The sequence below is a fragment of the Perissodus microlepis genome, chromosome 17, assembly GCF_051167445.1.
Source record: "Perissodus microlepis isolate ML-2025 ecotype Zambia chromosome 17, ASM5116744v1, whole genome shotgun sequence".
Classification (NCBI taxonomy): Eukaryota; Metazoa; Chordata; class Actinopteri; order Cichliformes; family Cichlidae; genus Perissodus; species Perissodus microlepis.
In genome coordinates this window covers 22,541,938-22,566,847 of record NC_140477.1, presented here as the reverse complement: position 1 = coordinate 22,566,847, position 24,910 = coordinate 22,541,938, and the positions used below count along the sequence as shown (strand labels likewise).

The window sequence follows — 24,910 nt, the reverse complement described above, 5'->3', positions numbered from 1 at the left end:
TGCATATTTCTAATTGTGTAACATTAATTGTCTCTGAACTTTTCTCACTCCACATGCTACTGCCATTCTTGTTCATAACCTTGTTACTTCTCGGATTGATTACCGCAATTCATTCTTTTTCCATCCATAAGCTTCAACGTGTCCAGAACTCCACTGCCCGTATTATAACCAGGACCCCTTCTATTCACCATATCACCCCTGTCCTGCAGCAGCTTCAATGGGTCCCGGTCAAATATTGCATTAATTTTAAAATACTTTTGTATACATTTAAAGCTATTCATCAGCTCTCCCCTCTGATTTGGTTCAGATCACCATCCCATCTAAGTGTCTTAGATCCTCTTCTTCGCTTTCTCTCTCTGTCCCCTCTCTCCGTCTTGCCGCTATGGGGAGCAGGGCTTTCAGCTGCTCTGCGCCTCAACTTTGGAATTCCCTACTTCCTGATATAAGAAATATCAGTTGCTTTTCTCTCTTTAAGTCTAGACTCAAAACTCACCTGTTCAAAATAACTTATCCCACATAGCCTTCTCCATTCCGCTATTTTAAATCTATTTTATCCTTTATGATTTTGTAAACCGCCTGCTTTTATGCTTGCTTTTTATTTCTCTGATGTGTACACTGTCCTTGAGTGTTCTGAAAGGCACTTTCAAATAAAATGTATTATTATTATTTATTTATTTATTTTTTATTATTATGAATAAACAGAGAGTATGCTTCAGATACAGCACATGATGATATGAAATAAGGCATTATCTATTAGTTTTAATTAAATTGGCTTCACACAAACACCTCTGTGTATTGTAACAGGCACAGGAATTGATGCTCTACCGCAGAGAGATCATACACGTCACTACCAAGCACTTACACACGCACACACACCTTCATACACCAAGTGACTTTTTGCACAATACTCAGTCTTTTGCACATTTCTATTGCACTGCTGTGTCTTGTATCTGCACTGTCTTGTGTCTGTATTGTTCTCTTTTGTCTGGTGTTGAACTGCCTTTGTTTTGTTTTTTTGCCATTTTTGCACATTGCACTTTATGTAGTTCTGTGTTGATTGTCTGTTATATGCCATATGTAGCACAACAGTCTTGGAGGAACGTTGTCTCGTTTCACTGTGTACTGTACCAGCACACATGTTTGGAATGACAATAAAGCTACTTGACTTGAACATTAGCTGATAAACTTGAGAACGGTCAGTAAAATGCATTCAGCTTTGTTGCTATGATTCTTTGGCTGAATGGGTTTAGGCATCTTGGCACAAACTCTCCAAAAGAATATCATGGCTTTTAAATATAGCTTTGCAGGTCTCACTATAACATTGGTTGGTTTTCAACATACCAACAAGTATTTATAGAAAGTTTCACAACTGTGATAGAACAAGTTGTTTGCGAGTTTAAATAAGTGTTATTCTTTTGATCTATGCTGGTGAAAATAGGCTGTGAGTTAATACAGGTGGAATTTAACCTTTTTTTGTTCTGTTGGTGCTTCCTGTTTGCAACAGGAAGAAAAGCTCCCACCTGATCCTGTCAAAATCAACTGATGTGTTTCTAGAGTAATATAATATTTAATGAAGGCATGTGATATTTTATCTTTTCAGAGTCACAGGCAATCCAAGTACAAAAGGAGGGGTCTAAATTTGGTACTTCGTTTTTATTCTTACATTTATGAGCCATCATAGCTTTAAGACTACAGCAGACATCCATCTGAAGATTTCAGGGCTTAAAACAGATTTAAGCTTACAACTTTAAAATCGCAACAAAATTAATTTTACAGTGTAAAGACACAATTTGGCCTTTGGTTAACACAATTTTCCCCCTTATAATTACTTCTAAGTGTCAGTATCCTAGAATATATGGCAGTTTAGATAATCTGCATCAATTTAATTAATTTGATACAGAGGAGAAATAAACACTGGTGTAATATAAAGATTAAAATTTTGCATTTCAGTGTAAATTTTGGTTTTCAATTACTCTTTTCTTTTAAAAAACCCAGAGCTTTTGTGTCTCTATTGGAGCAGAAGGATTGGTGTCCCAATGTGTCGGCAAAAAGTATGTAAAAGATAGAGCAGTCCAGATCCACAAATGATGCTCTGTCCGATCCAGAGGACACACAGGGATGATAGTGTACTGTGAATTGTTTCTGACAGTGGAACTGTTTGGGCAAAGGAGCGCACAGTAACATGTCCTGGCAGACTGTCTCTACACACACGCTTCTGGAATCTCAGCTTCTCGGGATCATCAGAAAATAACTTATCCTCTCTCCGCATACACCCCATCATGCTTACCATCACTTCCATCTGTAGAGAGAAGAAAAAAGAAAAGAAATAATACCCAAGTCAGTGATTTAGCACATCCAGTATAAAAAGCGAGGCAGTGGAACAGCTGTGTAACGCAGTTGTCTTCCTCTCGTGCCCTATGTTAACATGTTGGAGTGAACCTGCTAATCCCGAAGCTCATGCACTTCAGAGTCTCACTACAGAGACCTTTAGCATGAAGTCTGTTTCCACTGTAGATTTCACTCAAGTCCACAGTGAAAATGAAATGCTGAATCCTGAAAGCTTCATTATTGCACAAGCACTTTGTCAAGTATTCACCCTTTGTTCTTTTTTTCACGTTCCATTTTTTCCATTTTTCACCCCGCCAGGTGTTTAATCATAAACTTCTGTTTTGGCTGTAGGTCCTGGCCTGTATGGGACACCTTGTGGGTCTGGATCTGGACCGCGGTCCGCCTGTTAGTGACCTCTGTTTTATAAGGATGCTATATGTTTGTATCTTCTCTGTCCTGTTAGACCCATGTAGCAAAAATCAGCCTGGTTTAACGTTTTTTCTATTTGACTTAGGGCAGTTATGATATGGCATGTTTGGGTGAAGGAGAATCAGCCTCTGATACACCACATACCTATGAAACATCTCAGTAAAAGTAAGTCAAATTAAATAAAATTAAGATTATGCTGTCATTTCTGTATGACAATGACGTACAAAATGCTTCTAGTGGCTAGTGTCATGGTTGAAAGGGAACCTGAGCAGCACTTTATAGGCTAAATCATCATTTAATAGCTGCTCACTTCTGGCTTTCTCAGTGGATGCGGTGTTTGAAGAACCCAGCTTACATAGACTGGGTCCTTCAAAGAAAGCAACCCTGAATTGAAACGGTACTGCTGATAGCAAATGGACTGAAACCTCTACCTACTTCAGATCCTCCAGTCTGGAGTGTGGACACTTCACAAGATCAGACAGCTCTTTCATGGCTGAATCCTGCAGGTTGTTTTCCCTTAAGTCCAGATGTTTCAGATGGGATGGGTTGGACTTCAGAGCAGAGACCAAAGCAGCACAGCTGATTTCCGACAAACTGCAGTTACTCAAGCTGCATAAAGAATAAAAGAAGAAACTCCGTGTTGCCTTTCTGTCAGTGTTCTGAAGAATCAATATCAATGTTTAAACAGTTTTGTGAAGTCAAACACTATTAAATATTAGTAAGGCATTAGCAAGTGCCTAATTCAGTTTTAAAGCATTATTTCTCCTTAGTATGTCATTTATAAATACAGATATAAATGTTTACTTTTGATTAATAAGCTTATATATAATGTGTTGGCGTTATCATTTAGAAAGTCTCAATAACTGATTAACAAAGTACACACACACACACACACACACACACACACACACACACACACACACACACACACCCCATTAGAGTGCTTGATTTTAGACTTCCGGCTTGAGTGAACGCTGGCGCGTCTTGCTGCCGCTACTTACCGGTACATTTTTCGATTATTTGGATTTATTTGGATTAATTGGATTATTTGGATTCAGATTTGAATGAACAGGAACATTTTCACTCAGGACCAGATTGATCTCTGCCTGGGATTGATTTGTAACGCTTGTCCTCAACTTCTGTTATTTCAGCTGAATGTGTTCTCACGTCTTCTTCTCAGTGAGCTGCACTAGCTTAACTGTTGAGCTATTTTAGCCTACCTGTTCGTTGCTCCGGCCGGCTTGGCTCCTTTTCCTCCACATAATCGAAGATGTGGACCAAGATGTTCCTGAGCTGGTCGGCACTATTTTGGATTCTCCTGACGCTCGTCTACCATCCTACGGCTGGACTGCTCCGCTATACAGCCGCTGAGCTCCTGCGCCTTCGCGGGCAGCTATCGTTCCCGTCGCCGGCGGAGCTCCACTACCACCCGGGCATCACTTTCCAGCCTCGCCGGAGATACATCCATCGCGGGTCCCGCAGGATTTTCCATAACTCCAATGGAACTAAATCGTTCTGGTCTGCTACTCGCCGCCCTCGCAGGAACCCTGATCGGGCTGTCAACCATCGATCTCTAGCCCACCTGCCTAGAGCGCCCACCGCGATTAGCAAAAAAGAAGATACTCCACTCAACTTCGGTCTTCTAAACATTCGTTCATTGACAAGTAAGGGACCTCTCATCCAAGACCTCCTATCTGACCGTAAGTTTGACTTTTTCTGCTTAACTGAAACCTGGCAACAACCTGATGACTTTTCTCAGCTAAACGAATCTGCTCCTCCGGGGTTTGTTTACTTTTCTAAACCCCGCCGCTCAGGTCGTGGGGGTGGTCTTGCGATCCTTTTTCGCCAGCACTTGAAAGTCCTGCCAGTTAACGTTGATACCTTTAGTTCTCTAGAGGTCCTTGCATGTGAGCTGACTGGACCCATTCCCACCATCATAGCTACTGTATACCGCCCCCCCAAACCTAACCCTGTCTTCCTCAGTGACTTTGCTAATCTACTAACCCATCTTTCATCTCTCTCCCCAAATGTGATCTTGGTGGGAGATTTCAACATTCACATGGACAATAATGACCTGCTCACCAGAGACTTTTCCTCCTGTCTCGAAGGCTCTGAATTTAAACAATTTATCGACTTTCCCACTCACTCTAAAGGACACACCCTGGACTTGGTCTGCTGTTCTGGTCTTACTCCCTCGAATCTTTCTGCTACTGAAATCCCCATAACTGACCACTTCCTCCTTTCATTTAACCTCACTCTCTGCTGCTCTTCTACCAAGCCAACCCGTCTCATCTCGTTCCGCAACATCAAGAACATTGATATGGACATTCTCACTACCAGTTTGGACAATGTTCAGATTCCGGACTTCTATTCTACTCCTGATGATTTGTTGTTATATTATAATAATTGTCTACGCACTGTCCTTGATTCTCTGGCTCCTGTAAAAACCCACTCTGTTTCCTTCGCTCGCTCTGCTCCCTGGTTTACCTCTGACCTCCGAGCTCTGAAGGCCAAAGCTCGGCAGCTAGAGCGTAAATATAAGAAATCTGGTTTAACTGTTGATTCAGAAATCTATAAATACCACGTACTTCAGTATAAAGACTCCATCAACAAGGCCAAACAAAGCTTCTACTCTGGTATTATCAGTTCTTATGAGGGTAATGCAAGGACTCTGTTTTCAGTTCTCAACAAACTAATTCAACCCCCCAACGCTTTACCACCGCACTTCTATTCCTCTGAAACCTGCAACTCCTTGATGCTGTTCTGGACTACGAAAATCAATAACATCCACCAGCAACTCAGATCAAATGTTGTGTCTACGCCCTCTCCAGAACCTTTTCTCCTTTTTGAGCCGTTTTCCACTTTTCATCTTCCTGATTTATCTGATATTTCCGAGTTAATATGTAAATCAAAGCCTGCCACATGTCATCTTGACCCCATGCCCACGGGGCTTGTGAAATCCTGCCTCTCTTCTTTACTCCCACTCATCTCTGCTATCATTCACTCTTCTCTCACCACCGGTATCGTTCCCTCCTTATTGAAGACTGCTCTAGTCACTCCTATACTGAAAAAACCTTCTTTAGATCCTAACAACTTTAACAACCTCCGTCCGATTTCCAATCTACCCTTCATTTCTAAGATACTCGAAAAAGTGGTTGCAGCTCAACTTCATTTACACCTGGTTAATAATAACATCTACGAGAGATTTCAATCTGGTTTTCGCTCATGTCACAGTACCGAAACTGCTCTACTTAAAGTCACTAACAATCTTCTAATCGGAGCTGACTCTGGTCTTCTCACCATTCTCGTCCTTTTAGATCTGAGCTCAGCCTTTGACACCATCTCTCACTCTGTACTTCTAAGCAGACTTTCCTCTCTCGGCATCTCTGACATACCCCTCGCCTGGTTTCAATCATATCTCCTCGACCGTTCCCAGTTTATTCAACTAAGATCATTCCGCTCTCGTCTATTCCCCGTCACCTCTGGTGTACCCCAAGGCTCAGTTTTAGGCCCTCTTCTCTTTATAATATACATCCTCCCTCTAGGTACCATCTTCCGCAAATTTGATCTTCAGTTTCACTGTTTTGCTGATGACACCCAGTTATATCTCTCTTGCAAACCTGATTCCTCCTTCCCACCTTCTTCCCTTACAGAATGTCTATCCGAGTTAAAATCCTGGTTTACCTCTAATTTTCTAAAGCTCAATGAGGATAAAACTGAGATCCTCCTTATTGGCACCAAATCCAACCTTTTGAAGGCAAACCATTTCTCACTCACCATCGATAACTCCACAGTTTTCCCTTCTCCTCAGGTTAAGAGCCTTGGTGTCATCCTAGACAGTTCACTTTCCTATAAATCTCACATCAATAATCTCACCCGTTCTGCCTACTTCCATCTACGTAACATTAACAGATTGCTTCCTTCTCTTTCCACCCAGTCTACGTCCATTCTTGTACATAGTCTTGTTACGCCCCGTATTGACTACTGCAATTCTCTTTTGCATGGTCTCCCCCAAAAATCCCTCCATAAGCTTCAACTGGTTCAGAACTCTGCTGCTCGCATTATCACCAGAACCCCCTCCTACCAGCACATCACCCCTGTTCTTCAGGAACTTCACTGGCTCCCTGTGAAATTCCGGATAATTTTCAAACTTCTTCTGCTCACCTTCAAGGCCATTCATAACCTCGCTCCTTCTTACCTTTCTGACCTGTTAACCACCACTTGTTCTGCCCGTTCACTTCGTTCTTCTTCTTCTATCCAGCTTACTGTACCTTCCTTCCGCCTCACCACCATGGGTAGCAGAGCTTTCAGCTGCTCTGCTCCCAGGCTGTGGAACTCTCTGCCCCCAGAAATAAGAAATATTGGTTCTCTCCCCCAGTTTAAATCCCAACTCAAAACTCATCTGTTCAAATCTGCATATTCACTGTGAATCCACTGTTTGTTCATTTTATCTTGTGCTTTTATTTTATTGTTCTTATTCTGCCATTGTTTTACTAAGTGTTTTATCCTATTGTAAAGTGTCCTTGGGTGACTTGAAAGGCGCTCATAAATAATAATAATAATAATAATAAATTTTATTATTATTATTATTATTATTATTATTATTATTATTATTATTATTATTATTATTAATAATAATAATAATAATAATAATAATAATGTGGTGATATGGTAATATAGGGTCATTAAGATACGATGGAGCCTGCTCATTCTCGCCCTTGTATGTGATGAGAACAATTTTAAATTTAGATTTAACAGGGAGTAAATGAAGAGAAGCCAATATAGGAATAATGTGCTCTCTCTTTAGAAAAGAATTTAAAAATGAAAATTAAAGTACCTTAAGACTCAAACAAGTCTAAGCTATCTCCACAACAGGAAAATGACACAGACAAAGCACAAAGAGATACAGAACATAGAAATACTTATTCTCAGCTGCAAACATTTGTGTGTGTGTGTGTGTGTGTGTGTGTGTGCATGCATCTAAATACTTGGTTAATCACTTATGATACCATGAACATGTTATATATAAGTTCATTAATCAAGAATAACATTTATGTTTTATGTGTTTATAAAATACATCCTAAGGAGAACTAATGCTTTATAAATGATGAGTTAAGCACTGAGATGTCTGCTATTCCCGTCAGTGGCCTCATTTAATAATATTTGCTTGGAAATGTTGGAAACGTTTTAACCTGCTGAAGAAGTTTGTTACCATTAAAATTACTGTTGGATCATTGAAACCTGTGCATTGGCCTGTTTTGTTCTTGCCACATTTGTATATTGGGAAATGTTTGATTTCATCCAATTCAATTTAATTCATTTTTTTCCTTTGAAGAGTGGTCATTCCCTTAGTGATTGTATGGAGGCATGTGACACACGACACAGGAGCTCTGGTTTTACATTCCAACTTTTTTCACCTCTAAACATGAACTGAGCATATTGCGCCCAAACACAGCAGAACCCTTCCTCTCAGCTTGGGTGTCAGTGGAGCCCTCTAGTGGGTCACCACAATTGCATTTTATTTTCTTTACATTCCTTTTATTTTTCATTTGATGACATATGGTGTTTTGGAAAACAGTAAAAAATGACCAAAGGGAATAAAAATAATAATTGTAATCATTGTTGTTATTATTAGCAACAGTAGTCATAGGCTCGTTCATCGTGTTTAAATTGAAAAGGCAGTAAGGCTGTCATTTGTTCATATGCAAGGTGAGACGGACTATTTTCCTAAAGAACAAACCAATTAAACTATGAAAATATTGATAAATTAAAGATTTGTGCATGAAACATTCGTATCCATGTTTGTTCACTGTGTGGCAGGGAGATTTAGGTCCCAATATGCAGGACTCCAGAGACAACAGGCAAACTCAAAAGACAGGTCAATTGCTGGAACTCATAGAAAACCAAAACCAAAACTAGAGACTAAAGGGACCCAACAGAAAACAGGAATACACAGCATGTGGGAGAATGAAACAAGGATCTGAGGAAAACACAAGACGTAGTTAGCGAGAAAGGACACAGCTGGGGAAAATAAGACACAGGTGAACAGAATCTAAATGATGAGACAAAGGGAAGCAAAACTGAACACAAAGCACATGAGATGAGGGACTCGCAAAATAAGACAAGAAATAAGAAAACACAGGAACAGAAAGAGAAAGACAGAAAGGGAAAACAAATATGGAGACAAAACTGACTTCACACAGAAGATGCTAAGGACAAACACAAAGATAAAACTAGGAGAGATTACACATGAAAGGAAACTATTATAATCAAACAAGGAAATAAGAGCTAGAAACATGGAAAACAAAATTCAGGAGTGGAAAATAATACTATACCCAAAAGACTAAACGATATACTCCTAGAATAGAAACAACTTCATATTAATCATAAATTCTAAGAGAATGCTAACAGGCAACTGACCTCAGAGTCTCCAGTTTACAGTGTGGACTCTCCAAAAAACCACAAATGTGTTTCACTCCTAAATCCTGCACATCATTTTTGCTCAGGTCCAGATTTCTCAGATGGGATGGGTTGGACTTTAGAGCAGAGACCAGAGCAGCACATGCAGTCTCTGTCAACCTGCAGCACTTCAGTCTGAATAAAGAATAATAAAATTTCCTTAATCACAAGACTTTGCAATAATTTGAGACAAATCACTTTTAGCACTAGGTAAAAGAACCAGCAATAATAACTGAGTTACTGGGGGATGTGAAAGCTTTTAAAGTCATATCTGGCATCAATCAGTGCCTCTTGTCACCAAAAAGCACTGATTGGGTGCCTCTCACTGCAGTGGAATAAATACACGTGTTCATAGCAGAAACCAGATATGCTCCAGGAGGAGGAGTTGGGACTCCCAGTGGTTGAGATCTGGCTAGTGGCTGCGCATTACGTGTGGCAATACCTGCAGCAACTATATGATTGTTTTGAAAGTCTGAGGACCAGCAGTGTCAATATCTATAATCCTTTTTTCTAAGATCTACACAGTTAATGTGCACAGAGGCCGACTCTCTCCAAAATACAAAAGCTCTCTCTGTTATTAAAAATAATTCTATAACCAGTACATGGAGTAGCAGCAGGATATAATTCACTACAAAAATAAAATAGACGAAATAAAAGTTTTCTCAGTAAAGGTCAATGTAAGTAGCTCATTCAACACAGTTCTACTATAAAACTACAGAAGAATAGTAGCAGTAAAAGTTTTACCAATATATATCTAATAAAATTGTTACTTGTGTTTAGTTCCTCTACAGCGAATGATTCAAGTACAGCAAAATATAAAGATTTAGCAAAGGTAAGAACAGTTTTAACTGACCAAAACATGTCAGTGATGCTTTAGAAATGCATTAAACAAGTTAGCGTCTACCTAAACACGACTGCACACTGTGACAAAGTGTTCTCCTTCTTTGGACTATTGCTTAACCTTGAAGGGCACTGAAACACTACACATATATAGGCTAATTTACACCATTGAGCCCTGCTCTCAAAAGCTGACATAGATGTAACACTGTCTGTGAAGCTGGATTTAAGAGTGCTTAAATTTAAAGTGCTTGAAACATATTTAGCACCATCTTCAGTCAGTACAGAATGTTACATCACTGGGTTGGTTGGTTGGTTGAGGCTAACAGACTTAGACTAATTTATGTTATAATGGGATTATTTAATAGTTCCAGCAACTTTAATATCCTAGAAAGAAAAGTAACTGAACAGACCTCAAAGTCTCCAGTCTACAGTGTGGACTCTCCAGACCAGCAAGCAATGGTTTCACTGCTGAATACTGCAAAGAGTTGTTTCCACTCAAAATATGCAGGGGGGGTGAAGCTCAGGTCCAGCTCTGTCAGATGGGAGGGGTTGGACATCAGAGCTGAGCCCAAAATTTCAAAGTGAGTCTCTGAGAGCCAAGCTTTACAAAGTCTGTGATGTAGAGGAGAAAACATGTTATTATAAAGAAGACACTTTAGATTACTCCCTAAATTTAATAAGAAGCAGTTTCTGTTTGGCATTTTGCTTTATGACACCAGTGGTTCAGCTAACCTGATCTGACTGACATTAAACAAAAGTTCGCCAGATGTTTCTTGGGCAGCCTCTCTTTCGCTTGCCTTGGGTGTTCCAGCCTGCTTTATGATGCTGGTTGGAGGTTTGCGTAGAGTGTGCCCTACCCAGCCTAGGAGAGATTTCCCATTCATTCATAATCTGCATATGAATGGGATAAGCACTCACCCACTGCTTCAGCTTCAAATCCACAATTGAAACATTTAGAATCTGTTGTCGCGTGGTATAGGAATAAAACTAATAACTCAACAGTATCAGACCTGAACTTCATTAAATATAAACATAATGAAATATTTTGATGTGGATGACATATGACTGTGCTTACTTCCTTAAATAATGCTTCCCAACATTATTTTTAACTTCTGAAAAATTTGTTCAGCACAAACACAATTAATAATTCAGTAGGGCTGAATATTTTTCAACATAATGTAATCAGAAAGATGTTAGATCATGAACTACTGATCTCACATGATCAGTAGTTCATGGTGTCTCATGCTGGTTTTAACAAGTTTTATAAAAATATTGCTCTTGAGCTGATTTTACTGAATAACTTTACTGATTTCATTTATATTACTGAAACCAAATAACTGTGACACTCAGTAATGGCTTCAAAAATGTTAAGCTACTGACAAAATGAAATAATTAGAATAATCTCTCATTATAAATAAACATTTTCACAGTTTTTGAATCAGCTCCAGATGTGTGAGAAGATCAAACTCAAATGTAATGTATGGAAAGTAAGAAGAAAAGTGTAAAAGTATAAGAATAACATTGGGAATATTGTAGTGAGAATATCTGATAAACTATACTACTAATGTAAACTTGTAAACTAATGTAAAATGTAAACTTGAAGAAGCTTCTCGGATGAGAGGTGAAACGTCTTCAAGCACTTAAAGAAGTCCAGACGCTTTTCTTTGCAAGCTCCTTTGACTACGATGACCTGGATGACTGAGAACCTTCACAGACATACTAATGTAAACTGATTTACAATCACATCTGGACTCACAGAGCCTTTCTGCTGTTTCTCACAGCTGGAATCAGTCTTAAATGTCCCTCCTTTGTTGTGTTGTACTTCTCCAGGTCCAACTCATCCAGAACCTCATCTGACATCTGCAGAATGTAGGCCAGAGCTGAGCAGTGAATCTCAGAGAGGTTCTCTGATCTGTTCTCAGACTTCAGGAACTTTTGGATTTCTTGATATACTAAGACGTTGTTCATCTCTATCAGACAGTGGAAGATGTTGATGCTTCTGTCAGGAGAAACATTAAGTATGTTCATCTTCTTCAAGTTAATGATGATTACCTCAATGTGTTCTGGAATATTGTCTGTCTGACTCATTAGGCCTTTTAAAAGTTGTCGGTTGGACTCCAAACACAGGCCATGAAGGAAGCGAACAAACAGGTCCAGGTGGCCAGTTTCACTTTTAAGAGATTTCTCCATGATTCTATTCAAAAAGACATCCAAAGATGAGATGTCTTTTTCCAGGAAGTCCTGCAGCACCTCTGTCTTTTTGTTGTTGTAACAGTGGAACATATAGACAGCAGCCAGAAACTCCTGAATGCTCAGATGAACAAAGCAGTAGACTGGTTTCTGGAAGATCACACACTCTCTTTTGAAGATCTCTGTACAATCTCCTGAGTACACTGAGGCCTCTGTGACATTCAGACCACACTGCTCCAGGTCTTCTTGGTAGAACAGGATGTTTCCTTTCTCCATTTGTTCAAAGGCCAGCCTCCCCAGCTTCAGGAAAACTTCCCTGTCAGCCTCCATCAGCTCCTGTAGACTTGTCTCATGTCCATCGAGGTACTTGTTCTTCTTCCTCTTTGTCTGGACCAGCAGGAAATGTGAGTACATGTCAGTCAGGGTCTTGGGCAGCTCTCCTCTCTCCTCTGTAGTCAACATGTGCTCCAGAACTGTAGCAGTGATCCAGCAGAAGACTGGGATTCTACACATGATGTGGAGGCTCCTGGATGTCTTCATGTGTGAGATGATTCTGCTAGACACCTCTTCATCATTGAATCTCCTCCTGAAATACTCCTCCTTCTGGGCGTCAGTGAAGCCTCGTACTTCTGTCATCCTCTCAATATATGCAGGAGGGATCTGATTGGATGCTGCAGGTCGGGAAGTTATCCAGATGAGAGCAGAGGGAAGCAGATTCCCCTCGATGAGATTTGTCAGCAGGAAACTGACTGATGACTTCTGTGTGACATCAGACACAAGCTTCCTGTTGATGAAATCCAATGAAAGTCTGCTTTCATCCAGGCCGTCAAAGATGAACAAAAGTTTACAGACAGCGAGCTTCTCTGCCGTGACCTTCTGTAATGTTGGATGAAAAACATGGAGCAGCTCTAGAAGACTGTACTGCTCATATCTGATCAGGTTGAGCTCCCTGAATGAAAGCAGAATTACCACACTGATGTCTTGGTTTTCCAAACCCTCTGACCAGTCCAGAGTGCACTAAGAAGGTTTTTCCAATGCCAGCTACGCCATTTGTCAGGACCACTCTAATTGGTCTCTGTTGGTCACATACGGCTTCAAAAATGTCTTGGCACCTGATTGGAGTGTCATCAAGAGTCTTCTTTTTGGAAGCTATCTGCAGCTGCCTCTCCTCATGTTGGTTATGAATCTCTTCACACTGTCCCTCTGTGATGTAGAGCTCAGTGTAGATGTTGTTGAGAAGAATTCCATTTCGTTTTTCATCAGTTCCTCACTCACATGTTCATATCTCCTCTTCAAACTGATCTTATGTTCATCTAAAACCTCCTGCAAACCTGCAATTGCTGGAAAAAAAACTGTGAAACTAAAGAGAATAAACATATCTCTAATACTTAAACAAATCAACAAGAAATCCAGTTTTCAGAAATTAGTCCAACAGCACACAGAGGTTCAGTCTTACTTTGTTCACAGCTACTCTGACTGGTAGTCTGGAGTCGAGCTCTGATACTGGATTTTTCTCCACAATGGGGACAGGGGGAGTCTCCTGATGAAGCAGCCTGGTCCCAGTATGAGGTGAAGCACTGTCTGCAGAACCAGTGTCCACAGCTGGTAGAGACTGGATCCTTCAGGACATCCTGACACAAAACACAGCAGCACAGCTGCTCCTCCACACAAGCATGACTTCCCTTCTCTCTGTGAATGACAATGAAAAATTATTTTGACCAATAAAAACCACTGTCATAAAAGAAATACTAAGGTTTAAAACCAGCGCTGGCTTCTAGAAAAAAATCTCTGGCATGTTTGTAGTTCTGAGCACCTAGTAGTCTCTCCTTCAGCATCTTTTATTTCTGGTCTTTTTTGACTCCAAACAAAATCACTTTGTTGTATTTTATTTTCTTGAAATCATTTTTTGTACCAAAAAAAGAAATTCCAGAATCTGAGAGGGCTTAACATCTTAAAGATGTTAAACTGTAACCAGTAACACCACTGTTTCATGGGTGTATTAATTGAAACTTTCTGTCAGGGTTAATGATGTGGCAGGCAGGATGTGGACCCAAGTGTAGGACTCAAGACACACATGGGGATAAACTCAAAGAGGCTGCTTTATTTGCTGTAAACATCCAAGCGACGAAAATACAAAACATAACCTAAATGGGAAACAAAAACTAGGGAGCTAGAAAAACAATAAACAGAGAAATTTGGAGCCAGGAGTCAACTAGAATGATTAACACGGGAGTGAAACAGAGCAACATGAGGGTACAATACAACAACGAACAGAGCAAAACACAGGGCTTAAATACACAAGGTCAAAATGAGGGAATGGGAAACAGGAGGGAAACACAGCTGGGCTAATCTTACATAACAAGTTACGGAGGAAGCAAAACTGAATACACTGAACACAGGACAAGGAACTATCAAAATAAAAAGAGAAACACACAGACCAAAACTCAGACTTAAGACCGAAGCTTAACAAAGTGACTGGGGAGACAGGGAATATAGAGACAAGAGTGACTAGACATGAAACACGGGACAAAGGAAAGGCACAGAGTAGACACAGGAACAGAGACTATGCACAGGTGAGATAAACACTAAGGGACGGAAAACTAAGATCACGGAGAACTTAAGAAATAAAGAAAACCAAAATCATGAATAACAATAATCAAAGAATACTAAACCAAAAACACAAACACTGGGTCACCAGACCCAGGATTGTGACAGTTACACCTGTCAATTTCTGAATTTATGGAATCGACCATCATCTGTCCACTAATAGTTGCCCTTCATGAAAACATTGGAATTTCTTCTTGAGTGTTTGAAGCTAAAATTAAGCGTTACAATGACCATCACCGGTGCAGCTGACAGTTATCAAGTGGTGGGGTTTTTTTTTCTTTTAAAGCGTGTGTATGGGAGAAATTTTAATATTGTATGCCTGGAGTAGATTTTAGTAGTTTTTGCTGTATGACTGTGAGCATTGAGCCTTGTCCTATTATTCTTTTGTGATTTTTTTTTTTCTTGTTTTGTTTTTATTTTTGTGGTTTTTTCACGCTACTTTTGTTTTACAGCACCTTGGGCGTATTTTCAAATTTTTGCCGCCTTTTGGTAAGTTTGTTTCAACACATAATTATATTTCATAATTTTATTTCCTCAAGGTTAAACTCCTCTGGGTGTCATTGTCTCAAATTTAATCATAACTCCTCTGACCACCACACCACAAGTGAGACATTTCTTCTTTTGCATGTTACCGTTTTTGGGCACTGACCTGTAACTCTGTCAGGGTTGGTTTTATGGGGCTGAATCCTGTTATTCTGGCACTGGGAACACACTGTGGCACAGTGTTTAGGACTGTTGCCTCACAGCAAGAAGGTACTGTGTTCAATTCCACCATCAGGCTGGGATGTATGGAGTTTGCATGCTCTCCCAAAGACATACAGTTAGTCTTGTTTTCATGATAGAGCTTTAACCTAAATTTGTAGAGACCTGCTGCCGTCTGGTCAGCGCCTCAGGTCAATCAGGTACCACACCTTCAGATTCACAAACAGTTTCTTCCCCTGAGACAATGTTAAGACTGAGTGTCGAAGAGAGAGGTGAGGCCCTACTTTCACACTCTGTGGACAGTATCTGAGGAAGTCCTTAAACCACATACAGATGTGGATTAATATGTGGGAGGCCAAGGTTAATTAGTTCTGCTATCAGTCTTTTAGTGATGATTGTTGAATGCCGAGCTGAAGTGTATAAAAAGAAACTTGGTATAACTGTGCTTGAAGCCAATATAGGAGAAATATGTTCTCTCTTTCTAGTCCGTGCCAGTACTTTCACTACAGCCTTTTGGATTAACCGAAGACTTTTCTGGGAGTTTTTTAGGACAGCCCAGTAATAATGAGTTACAGTAGTCCAGCCTACATGTAATAAATGCATAAACTAGTTTTTCATCATCACTCTGAGACAGGACGTTTCTAATTTTAGAGATATTGTGCAAATCGAAGAAAGCAGTCCTACAAATTTGTAAACTGAAAGACATATTTTGAGCAAAAATGACTTTGTTCAGATTTTCCAGTGTTAGGGAAGCCCAGGCAATGACATTAAAAGAAGATATCTTTACCTATTTCTAAAGCTTTTAGGGCCAGGTACAGTAACCCTAGTTTAATCTGAATTTAGAAACATGAAATTAGAAGTGATCCAAATTTTTATGTCTGTGTCTGGATCGATGTATTGGCGTGGAGAACAACTCAGTATTAGCATCTTGCCCAAGGATATTTGGCATCCAGACTGAAGCAGCAGAGATTGATCCACCAACCTTCCAAATAGCAGGTGACTTCTGCTACCTTCTGAGCTACAGCTGCCACCGTGTTATAGCTCAGTGGCAAGTCCTAAGTATTTACCTCTAATGTTGTGTTGATTTCACGTTAAACAATTAAGTTTTTCCTGTCAAAAGTGATTGTTCCATTACATTTCCTCAAAAAATGTAACAATAGATATATTTCATTACTTGTGTAAGATTTTTATATCAACTTTACTTCTTCTGAACATTACAATTTTTGAATATCTGTTTGTTACATGATTTTATCTGATGAAACAAAGTATTCTGTTTGTCACAGGCTACTTTAGGTCAGAGTTTACAAGAACATTTATTTTGAAACATCTAAAATCACACAAAGTAACACCTTGCTTCTGCTTCTGAGACCTTTTTTGGACTTGTTATTCATTCTTCAGAATTATGAGATACTTATGTTCATGTAATGTTCAGGTTTTGAGAGCCTCAGAGTTTTGTTGCTTATGTTTCCAGGTTTTGGTTCTTGTTTGTTTTCATGTCTGTTCCCTTTTTTTGCTGTCCACTCTGTCTCTGTGTTTTGTCCTTTTGTCGTCTCAGTCTCTAATGTCTCCATCTCTGTTTACTGTCCTGTCCCAGTGTCAAGCTTATGTCTGTTTCTTAGTTTGCATTACTTCCTGTTTTATTTTGTTCAACGCCTGTCTCACATATGTTCAGATTTGCTTCCACTGTCTCATAACCCCGATTAGTTCCTGTGTTCCCTGGTGTATTTCATCACATCACTTATTACCTCATGTGTATTTAAGCCCTTGGTTTTCTTCAATTGGTGATCCCCCCCTCATATTACTGTATGTGTTCTCTCATCTATCTGGCAGTGTTAGTTTTCAGTCAGTTTGCTCCAGTTTAAATGCCTTATGTGTTGTCATATTTGCCTTGGCCAGCTAATAAAGCTGCGTATTGACTTTGCTTTGTCTGAGTCCTGCGTTTGGGTTCACTCTGCCTTCCATACAACCATCCCATGACAAGTTTTTGTTATTTCAACTGCAAAACAGCTAAAAATAGTTTTGTATGTACATTTATCCTATGTATAAATTTTACATCCCCAAGCATAATTTCTTGTTTTAGGATGAGCTACTAATGCTTATACAGCAATCCTAAGCTTGTTTGTATGCAAAAAACAGTGACGGAATAAATTTACATGTTAATATCTATCACTAATGCATTTGAAGACTTTAGACACTGTTAAAAAACTTCACACACTCATTCGATCTGCAGACAGAGGTCTGATTGATCTTCCAGGAATGTTGATTCAACTTTCTGCAGAACTGATTGAGCCATAGATGGTTATATCATACCTGTTGACCTATATTATGGAAAATAACCTTCTCCAGAGTAGATTCAGCCCAATTAACTCACTCAATTCTTACAAATGCTTCTGAAATAATATAAAAAGACTGAAACAACCAAAATCATATTCAGCTCAATCCACAGCAGAAGCAGTCTCTTACATTGTGTCTGAGGGTCCAGGTTCATGACTGAAGACTGGAGGAAAATTTTTGAAATGGTCACTCTTCATAGACAGACAGCTGGGTGCTGGAGACTCTGCTCTGATCTCCTTTTCCTCCAAACTACTCATCTTCAGTCAGCCTGAGAGCAAAACCAGCAACACTGACTGCAATGGAAATAAAAGAATCATAGCAATCGTGTTTACACAACAGCCAAAGTGGCAGAACAGGAAATATAACAAACTCTCTCCCTCCCTTCTCAATCAGACTCTCTCACAAACACACTCCAGCCTGTAGTGATCCTAGCTGATCCTCTATCTCACTAATTCATAAATCCTTGTTTTCTCTAACAGCTGACTCAGCAGAAGAAAACTGTTGAACTGATCATCAACCAAACTTTCATCCTCCATCTTTATGTCCATATGACACCAGAACCTTCATTAAAAAATTTAACACAATTACTTTCAGAGTTGCTATTCCATCTTGAGGAAGAGTCACATGACTTTTTTGAGACAGAAATTAGTTTTCCTGATTATTCTGACAGCACATAAATGCACAATAACACTCACCTTGTTTTCTTTGTTGCACTCTGTGACTGCAAAACTGAGTCTGAACTCACTTATAATATTATATTATATTATATTATATTTAATATAATCACATATTAATCAGTGAAATAGAAACACTCGTGTTCATGTTGGCAAGTCAGGATGAATTAATTATTTTATCCTGAGAATCTATAAACCCAAAAACCCTAAATCTCCATCTTCAGCTCAATTTACAGTAAAAACAATCTCTTACCTAGGGATGGGTATCGTTTAGGTTTTATCCGATACCGGTGCCAAACCGGTACTTTTGAAACGGTGCCGGTGCTTAAACGGTGCTCAAACCGGTGCTTAAAGAATGGATAACACAAAATTGGTCCAAAAACCTCTCATGTTTAGCTGTTTTTTTGTAAAAAGATAACAATGTTAGCCTTTTCTGCAGCTATGGGGCATATATGGTATCACTCTTGGCTGGAAGCAGTGCTTAAACAATGGAAAAAACACAAACTTTGTCCAAAAACCTCTCATGTTTAGCTGTTTTCCACTTTTTCTTTGGTCATTTTAGCCTTTTTGGCCAGGGTGAAGGGAGTATCTGCCATCAAACAAGAAGACAGCCGCATGTAGCTATGATGATGTTTGCTAGTTCACCTTACATGCATTAATGTAATAACGTGGTTAGCCTACTCAAATTGCACACGAACAACATTAAGCTACTCACGCAGAGAAGAACGGCTGCTGCTGCCATCATCATCCGTCATCATTTCTGCTACACTGGCAGGGCTAGGGGCCAGGACTCTCCTCTTCGGGTTTTTGGGGGATGTTGCTAACTCCGGGTCCGATAACAGGCACCACTCCCGCAGTAGATGTGCTCGGTGTGAGGTCTCGCAGCAAGCTATCAAATACGGTGCATTTCTCGGCTTTTAAAAAAAACGCTATGCGTCGCCAGGTGTTTCATCGGATTTGAGGTGTTACCTCCTTTGACAGTATCACAGTATCACCTTAAAGCACTTGTTGCAGGCTGCTAAGTTTGCATATTTTGCCGTGAAGTACAGCCAGACTTTTGACCGCTTAGCCTTGGACATTTTTAATCTGTAGCTCTGCTCTAAAAGAACGTACGTACCTGGGCCCGCCTACTATCCTCGGAAACGTAAAATGATTGGCTAGAATCTAAAGTGTATCACAGCTCAGAAAAAAAAAGCACCGAAAAAAAGCACCGAAATGTGCGCTGCTTTTCGGTCTGGTTACTACCGTTTATGTCAGAACCGGTGCCATCATGGCACCGGATACCGGTACCCATCCCTACTCTTACCTCATGTCCGAGGATCCAAATATATACCTGAAGACTGGGGGATAATGTCTGGAGTGATCACTTTTTATAGACAGAAAGCTGGATCCTGCAGACTGTGCTCTGTCTGTGTGCTGCTGACCTCTGAAAACAAAATGATATACATATTCCACAATGTTCCTGTTGTTGGAAGCTGGGTTTCTTATCTCTCACAGTCGAAGTCCCAGAGCTAAAGATCTGAATGTGTTTACAGCAGGAATCTCGCAACTATTTTGTATAAAAGATTGGTTGACTGACTGATCATTTATTTCAAGCACGGAAAAACTTTCCTAGTAGTTCTCACCACATACACTTGAAAATTTTCAACCCCCCTCAAACTGTAGCCCCCATCTCTCTGGTTGTAAAGATTTTGAATATTGACTGGCAAATTATTGTTTATAGCTCTAAAAATGATCTGTGCTGCATTGTAACTAAGTCATGAAATCACCACGGTTTCCTCTTTTACCACAGTTGTTCACATTAGCAATCAAATCATGGCCAAATATTTATAGAATAACAATAAGAAGACTGAGATAATGCATTTTATATCCTACTGTATTATATGGATGTGAAAAGATAAGAAATATGTCTCTGGCCCCTCATTATATATTTAATCTGAATAAGAGATATAAGATATTAAGCATGTTGTAGAATCATAATTTAAATGTGATTTTGCCAATGGTTAATTATGCTTAAATGCTTAATACTGATCAGAATATAATCAGGTATAGGTTTAATCAATATAAATTTGTTTTATAACTTTGGACTTTTTCTCTGCTCATTTTTAACATGTTAGATTATAAATTTAATCTAATTTATGTGATATGATTATTTGATTAGTAATATTATTCTTTGATTTGACTTTTGCTTAAAAAGCCAAATCAAGTAGTGATATAGTGGGATGCCTGACAGCTACATGCCATGTCAGGAGAATACAGAATACACTACCTCAGGACAATCCAGTCTCTCACACAGTTTTACATAATTCAATATCAGCATTATCCACGAGTGACCTTTAATGAACTGCAGTGGTCACTCCCATCATAAAAACTCTGCCTTTATATTATCACTAAGTTATTATTTTTATTAAAGAAATAAATGCAAAAAAAAAACCAAAAAAAAAAAAACATGAATGAGACAACAAGATCATATTTGTCTACTAAATTTTAAATAATCCTTGTTGAGGAAAATGCTGCATCTGTTGCATTTATAGGCAAATAGGATGCTTATTGTTTCTTTTATTATCATTTATGTAGGTTTCAATTTCTTGTGTTAACCCCAGATCTTTAATTTAGATCTTAGATTCATGAATTTAACCCATTTTCTTCTTAAACCGTAACAGACTGACATGCCGCCACGGATCATCTAAAAAAGTCTGAACTTCTACCCCATTATAGTTTTATAAAATATCACCCCAGAGAAATCTTCAATAAGCACCCAAAAATGGCTTTAATGTGCACTTTTCTAGATGTCATGGTGTTACAGTGCACTTACACAGAGGCACTGTGTGTTTTAACTGCACAGTGATTTAATATTATCCCTTATTAATAAATCAGACGTGTTGCTGCAGCAGAAATAAGATTAAGAGGTAATTTCATGAAACAAATGAGTGGTACAGATCCAAAATGCACTCTGCCTAAAATGTTAGCAAGCAAAAGTTCCAATTCTTCTGATAATGCAGGGTCATTAATTTGACTAAAGTGTCCACTTATGTACATTTTCTCTCTGAACAGCATCAAATAGATAACATTAGTGTTATGATTTGAGGGCTGAACTCCTTAAAGTTTTGATCCTAGATTCGCCCCTAGGAGTGAATAATAGCACAGCTTCTCAAAGATCTGACACCTGACCTTTGTCTTAAATCAAGTGTGCTACACTGACAGTAAATGGTATCTGGAAGCAAAACAGCCATTTATAGTAAGTTGATGAGGTCTGAAGGTGTGATGTGTGTATTAATCTTATTCATTCTTCATTTGAAAATGAAATCAACCCTGTAGTGTACAGTTTGGTGGCTCTTAAAAGAGCCTTTTGAGCTTCTTAAGCATCTTCTCCGAGCTAACGCTTTCTTCTTGGACGCTGATTCAGAGGAACCAGCGGCCTACTTGGCTATGGGCACTTCTTCCAGTGCAGTTTCCCTTAACACCTACTTGGGCTTTTTTGGGGGGCACCTTAAATTACCCAGAAACCCCAGATCCTTTGGTCTGGATCAGAGTCCCTTTCTTTACCAGCATATTAATGGCGCGTTTGATGAGGAAGCCGTGCTGATCCACATCGTAGCTTTGGCCTGGGCGGCAGAGTCACTGGGCGCTTGTGAAGCTCCCCCTGTCATCGTGTTGTCACCCGACTGACTTAGTAATAATGACAATAATATAATTACACAGCTAAAGTGGAATTTCCGAAAGAAACAGGAACCTAAACGCATCATGAGAACCATGGAGACTCAACCCAGCCTGCTGCTCGTGTCCGCGACGGGAGGGCGCAGATAATTGTGTTTTTTCGTCACCAAAAACGGCTTTAAAATCCCATTTAAATGAGAAACTGAAGCATGAACTTAAACCGATCCGATAGCGGAGAACTTGCTCTTTACAAAGAAGCATTGTAGACGTTTACTGTTCATCTACAGTTTGCCTGAGGCGGACTTAAACCTCTCTTCGAGGCACTGCTCCGTCTTTTTGCCCTGCAATTTCTTATTGTAAATGCTTTAAAAATACACAAACACCACAAACAATGCGGTTAAACAGCGAGATAACATGTTTCTGCAGACATCTCATGCATAAACACCTAGTTTCTGCGGACATGTTTTCATTAGCCCGAGGTTTTCTCAGTGTCTGCAAACACACTAGGGCTGATGGAAGAAACTGTCCTGGCACGAAGTCCCACAGCGTTTTCCTAAATTTAGTACAGTTTAACTTCTTAGTTACTGATTCAGATACTCCTGTATTATAACTATTACTATGTTAAATAGAAAGAAAGCTATGACTTCAACTAGTTGTTTTAAACTACGCTCTACATTGCTTTAATAAACTGCATTCTTGTTCACTGACCTTTATCGAACATTAGTTGAATCAAAATAATAATTATTCAACTTACCTTCACTGTTTCAGTACTTAAAATAAAAATATTTAACAATTAAACATGTGAGCTACAGCTATAAACATTTTAGTATGAAATATAGGTTAAACACGCCCAGTATAAAAGGGCTCAATACTTTGAATGTTAGTACAATACTTGAGCGGGTTTTTTTTTTGTGTTTGAAGCACAAAAAACTGCACCTAATAAAATCTGATGCAGTATGATTGAACAGGCCTGAAGTAAATCTACCTTATACAGGTTTTTTGTTTTGTACTGGACAACAGTGGCTTATACAAAAAGGCACATTATAAACACCCCTGGCCTTGCTTTCACGGATATAACAGAAAAAGAATCTCATAAATTTTCGATTAAATATTTTAATAATAACTATTTGTTTGAAGTTTCTCAGGGTCACATATTTTAGAATACGAAACATGGAAGCAGTTCAGGGACCTGGAAGGCCGGTGACTTTCACCCGTTTAGAAAAGAGAAATGCTCTCGCCCCTCTCTCTGTAACCTAGTTGACAATTTTAGGTATATGTAATACAATATATACATAATGGTCACTTTTTAAACTATGCATATTATTAGAGCCACTAGATATGGCTATTATTCAGCATAGGCTCTATAGCTAAAACCTTGTGATTGGCAAGTTTTGAATTATTTGAACTCGTAGTCAAAGATAATGCTGTTTTTCCAGTTTCAAGTCAGACCCCTGCCCTGCTAATTAAGTACCTGTTAGCTGATAAAGTGAAAATGTATAGCTAACTTTTCTTTTTCAGCTTACTAAGATTAGCTAGATAGCTGTACATTAGTAGCACTGCGCAATTCTGGCTTGGATGGTGTGTAATATGGCCAGCCGATATATATATATATATATATATATATAAATAAAAGACCAGCCAGCTTGTTTTACCAACCACTGTTTGAATGACTTAGATGCTTATCTACTCAGTGCACTATGGAAATGTTACATAGCCAGTAATTTTTAAGCTAATGTAGACCCAACAGACATACTGACTCAGATACATATATAGTACAATAACAGCAGGTTAGCCATAATTTAGCAGCATAAATTTTACTTACATTATTTGTAATTAGTTTAATAATTATGCAGAATTTTATCACTCAAATTGTCATAATTTAAAACATTTATATATCACCAATACTGACACCAATACTGACTCAAATTGCTGAGTTCAAACTCAGAGAAGGTACCCACACCCACAAAAGGCTTAATATTCAAATGAACTAACTGCTTGACAACCATGAGTCATTATTCAAAGCAAATCAAGAAATATATATATATATATATATATATATATATATATATATATATATATATATATCTCATCCACAACACTAGAGTCAAGCAGTGAAAGTACTGAAACCCTTAATTTTAGGAGTTCCAGCTTACAGCCACTGACATTTGGCCAAAAAGCAGCTATGGTTAAGGAAGTGGAGATAGTTTCCTGCCAGAACTTTCCAGACTAAATGTTTAATCTATTCCTGTTTATATGAACATTATCAGCTCTGGATATTTACTTGTAATTTTCTTTTGATGGGTGTTATTAGCGATGATTAGCGTTTTGACTGCACTGGGATGCAGTAGCCAGTGAACTGGGATGCAATATGATGATGCTAAGCCTGGTGGAGCTTTAGTCTGTTTGCCTGTCTAAGAGCTGTAGTGCTGTTAAACTGTTAGATTTATCCATATTACACATTTCACGGAGCCAGAGCTATAATTCGTGTATCATTAATTAATGAAAATCTACAGTAAATTGAGGGCACAGAGTGTGTGGAGTTAACGAGTTACACTGTTTCCTCCACCAACTCATGTGTGTTTGCAGGCACCGAAATAACCTCAGTTTTATGTAAAGGTATCCGACGGGGATCATTGTTTTGACATAGCATGTGTGGACAAACATGTTGCCTCGCTGTTTACCTCGTTTTT

General features: G+C 39.0%; 1 pseudogene across 1 annotated transcript; it reads right to left on the bottom strand.

Moving 5' to 3' along the window:
- Positions 1-684: 684 nt before the first annotated feature.
- On the bottom strand, positions 685-24,223 carry LOC146369617 (NLR family CARD domain-containing protein 3-like; annotated as a pseudogene). The gene is made up of 7 exons (XR_014797373.1): positions 18,019-24,223; positions 13,703-13,935; positions 11,813-13,586; positions 10,467-10,668; positions 9,178-9,351; positions 3,193-3,366; positions 685-2,299 (listed from the first exon to the last, which is right to left on the bottom strand). The product of XR_014797373.1 is annotated as an NLR family CARD domain-containing protein 3-like (transcript).
- Between the last annotated feature and the right edge of the window lie 687 nt (positions 24,224-24,910).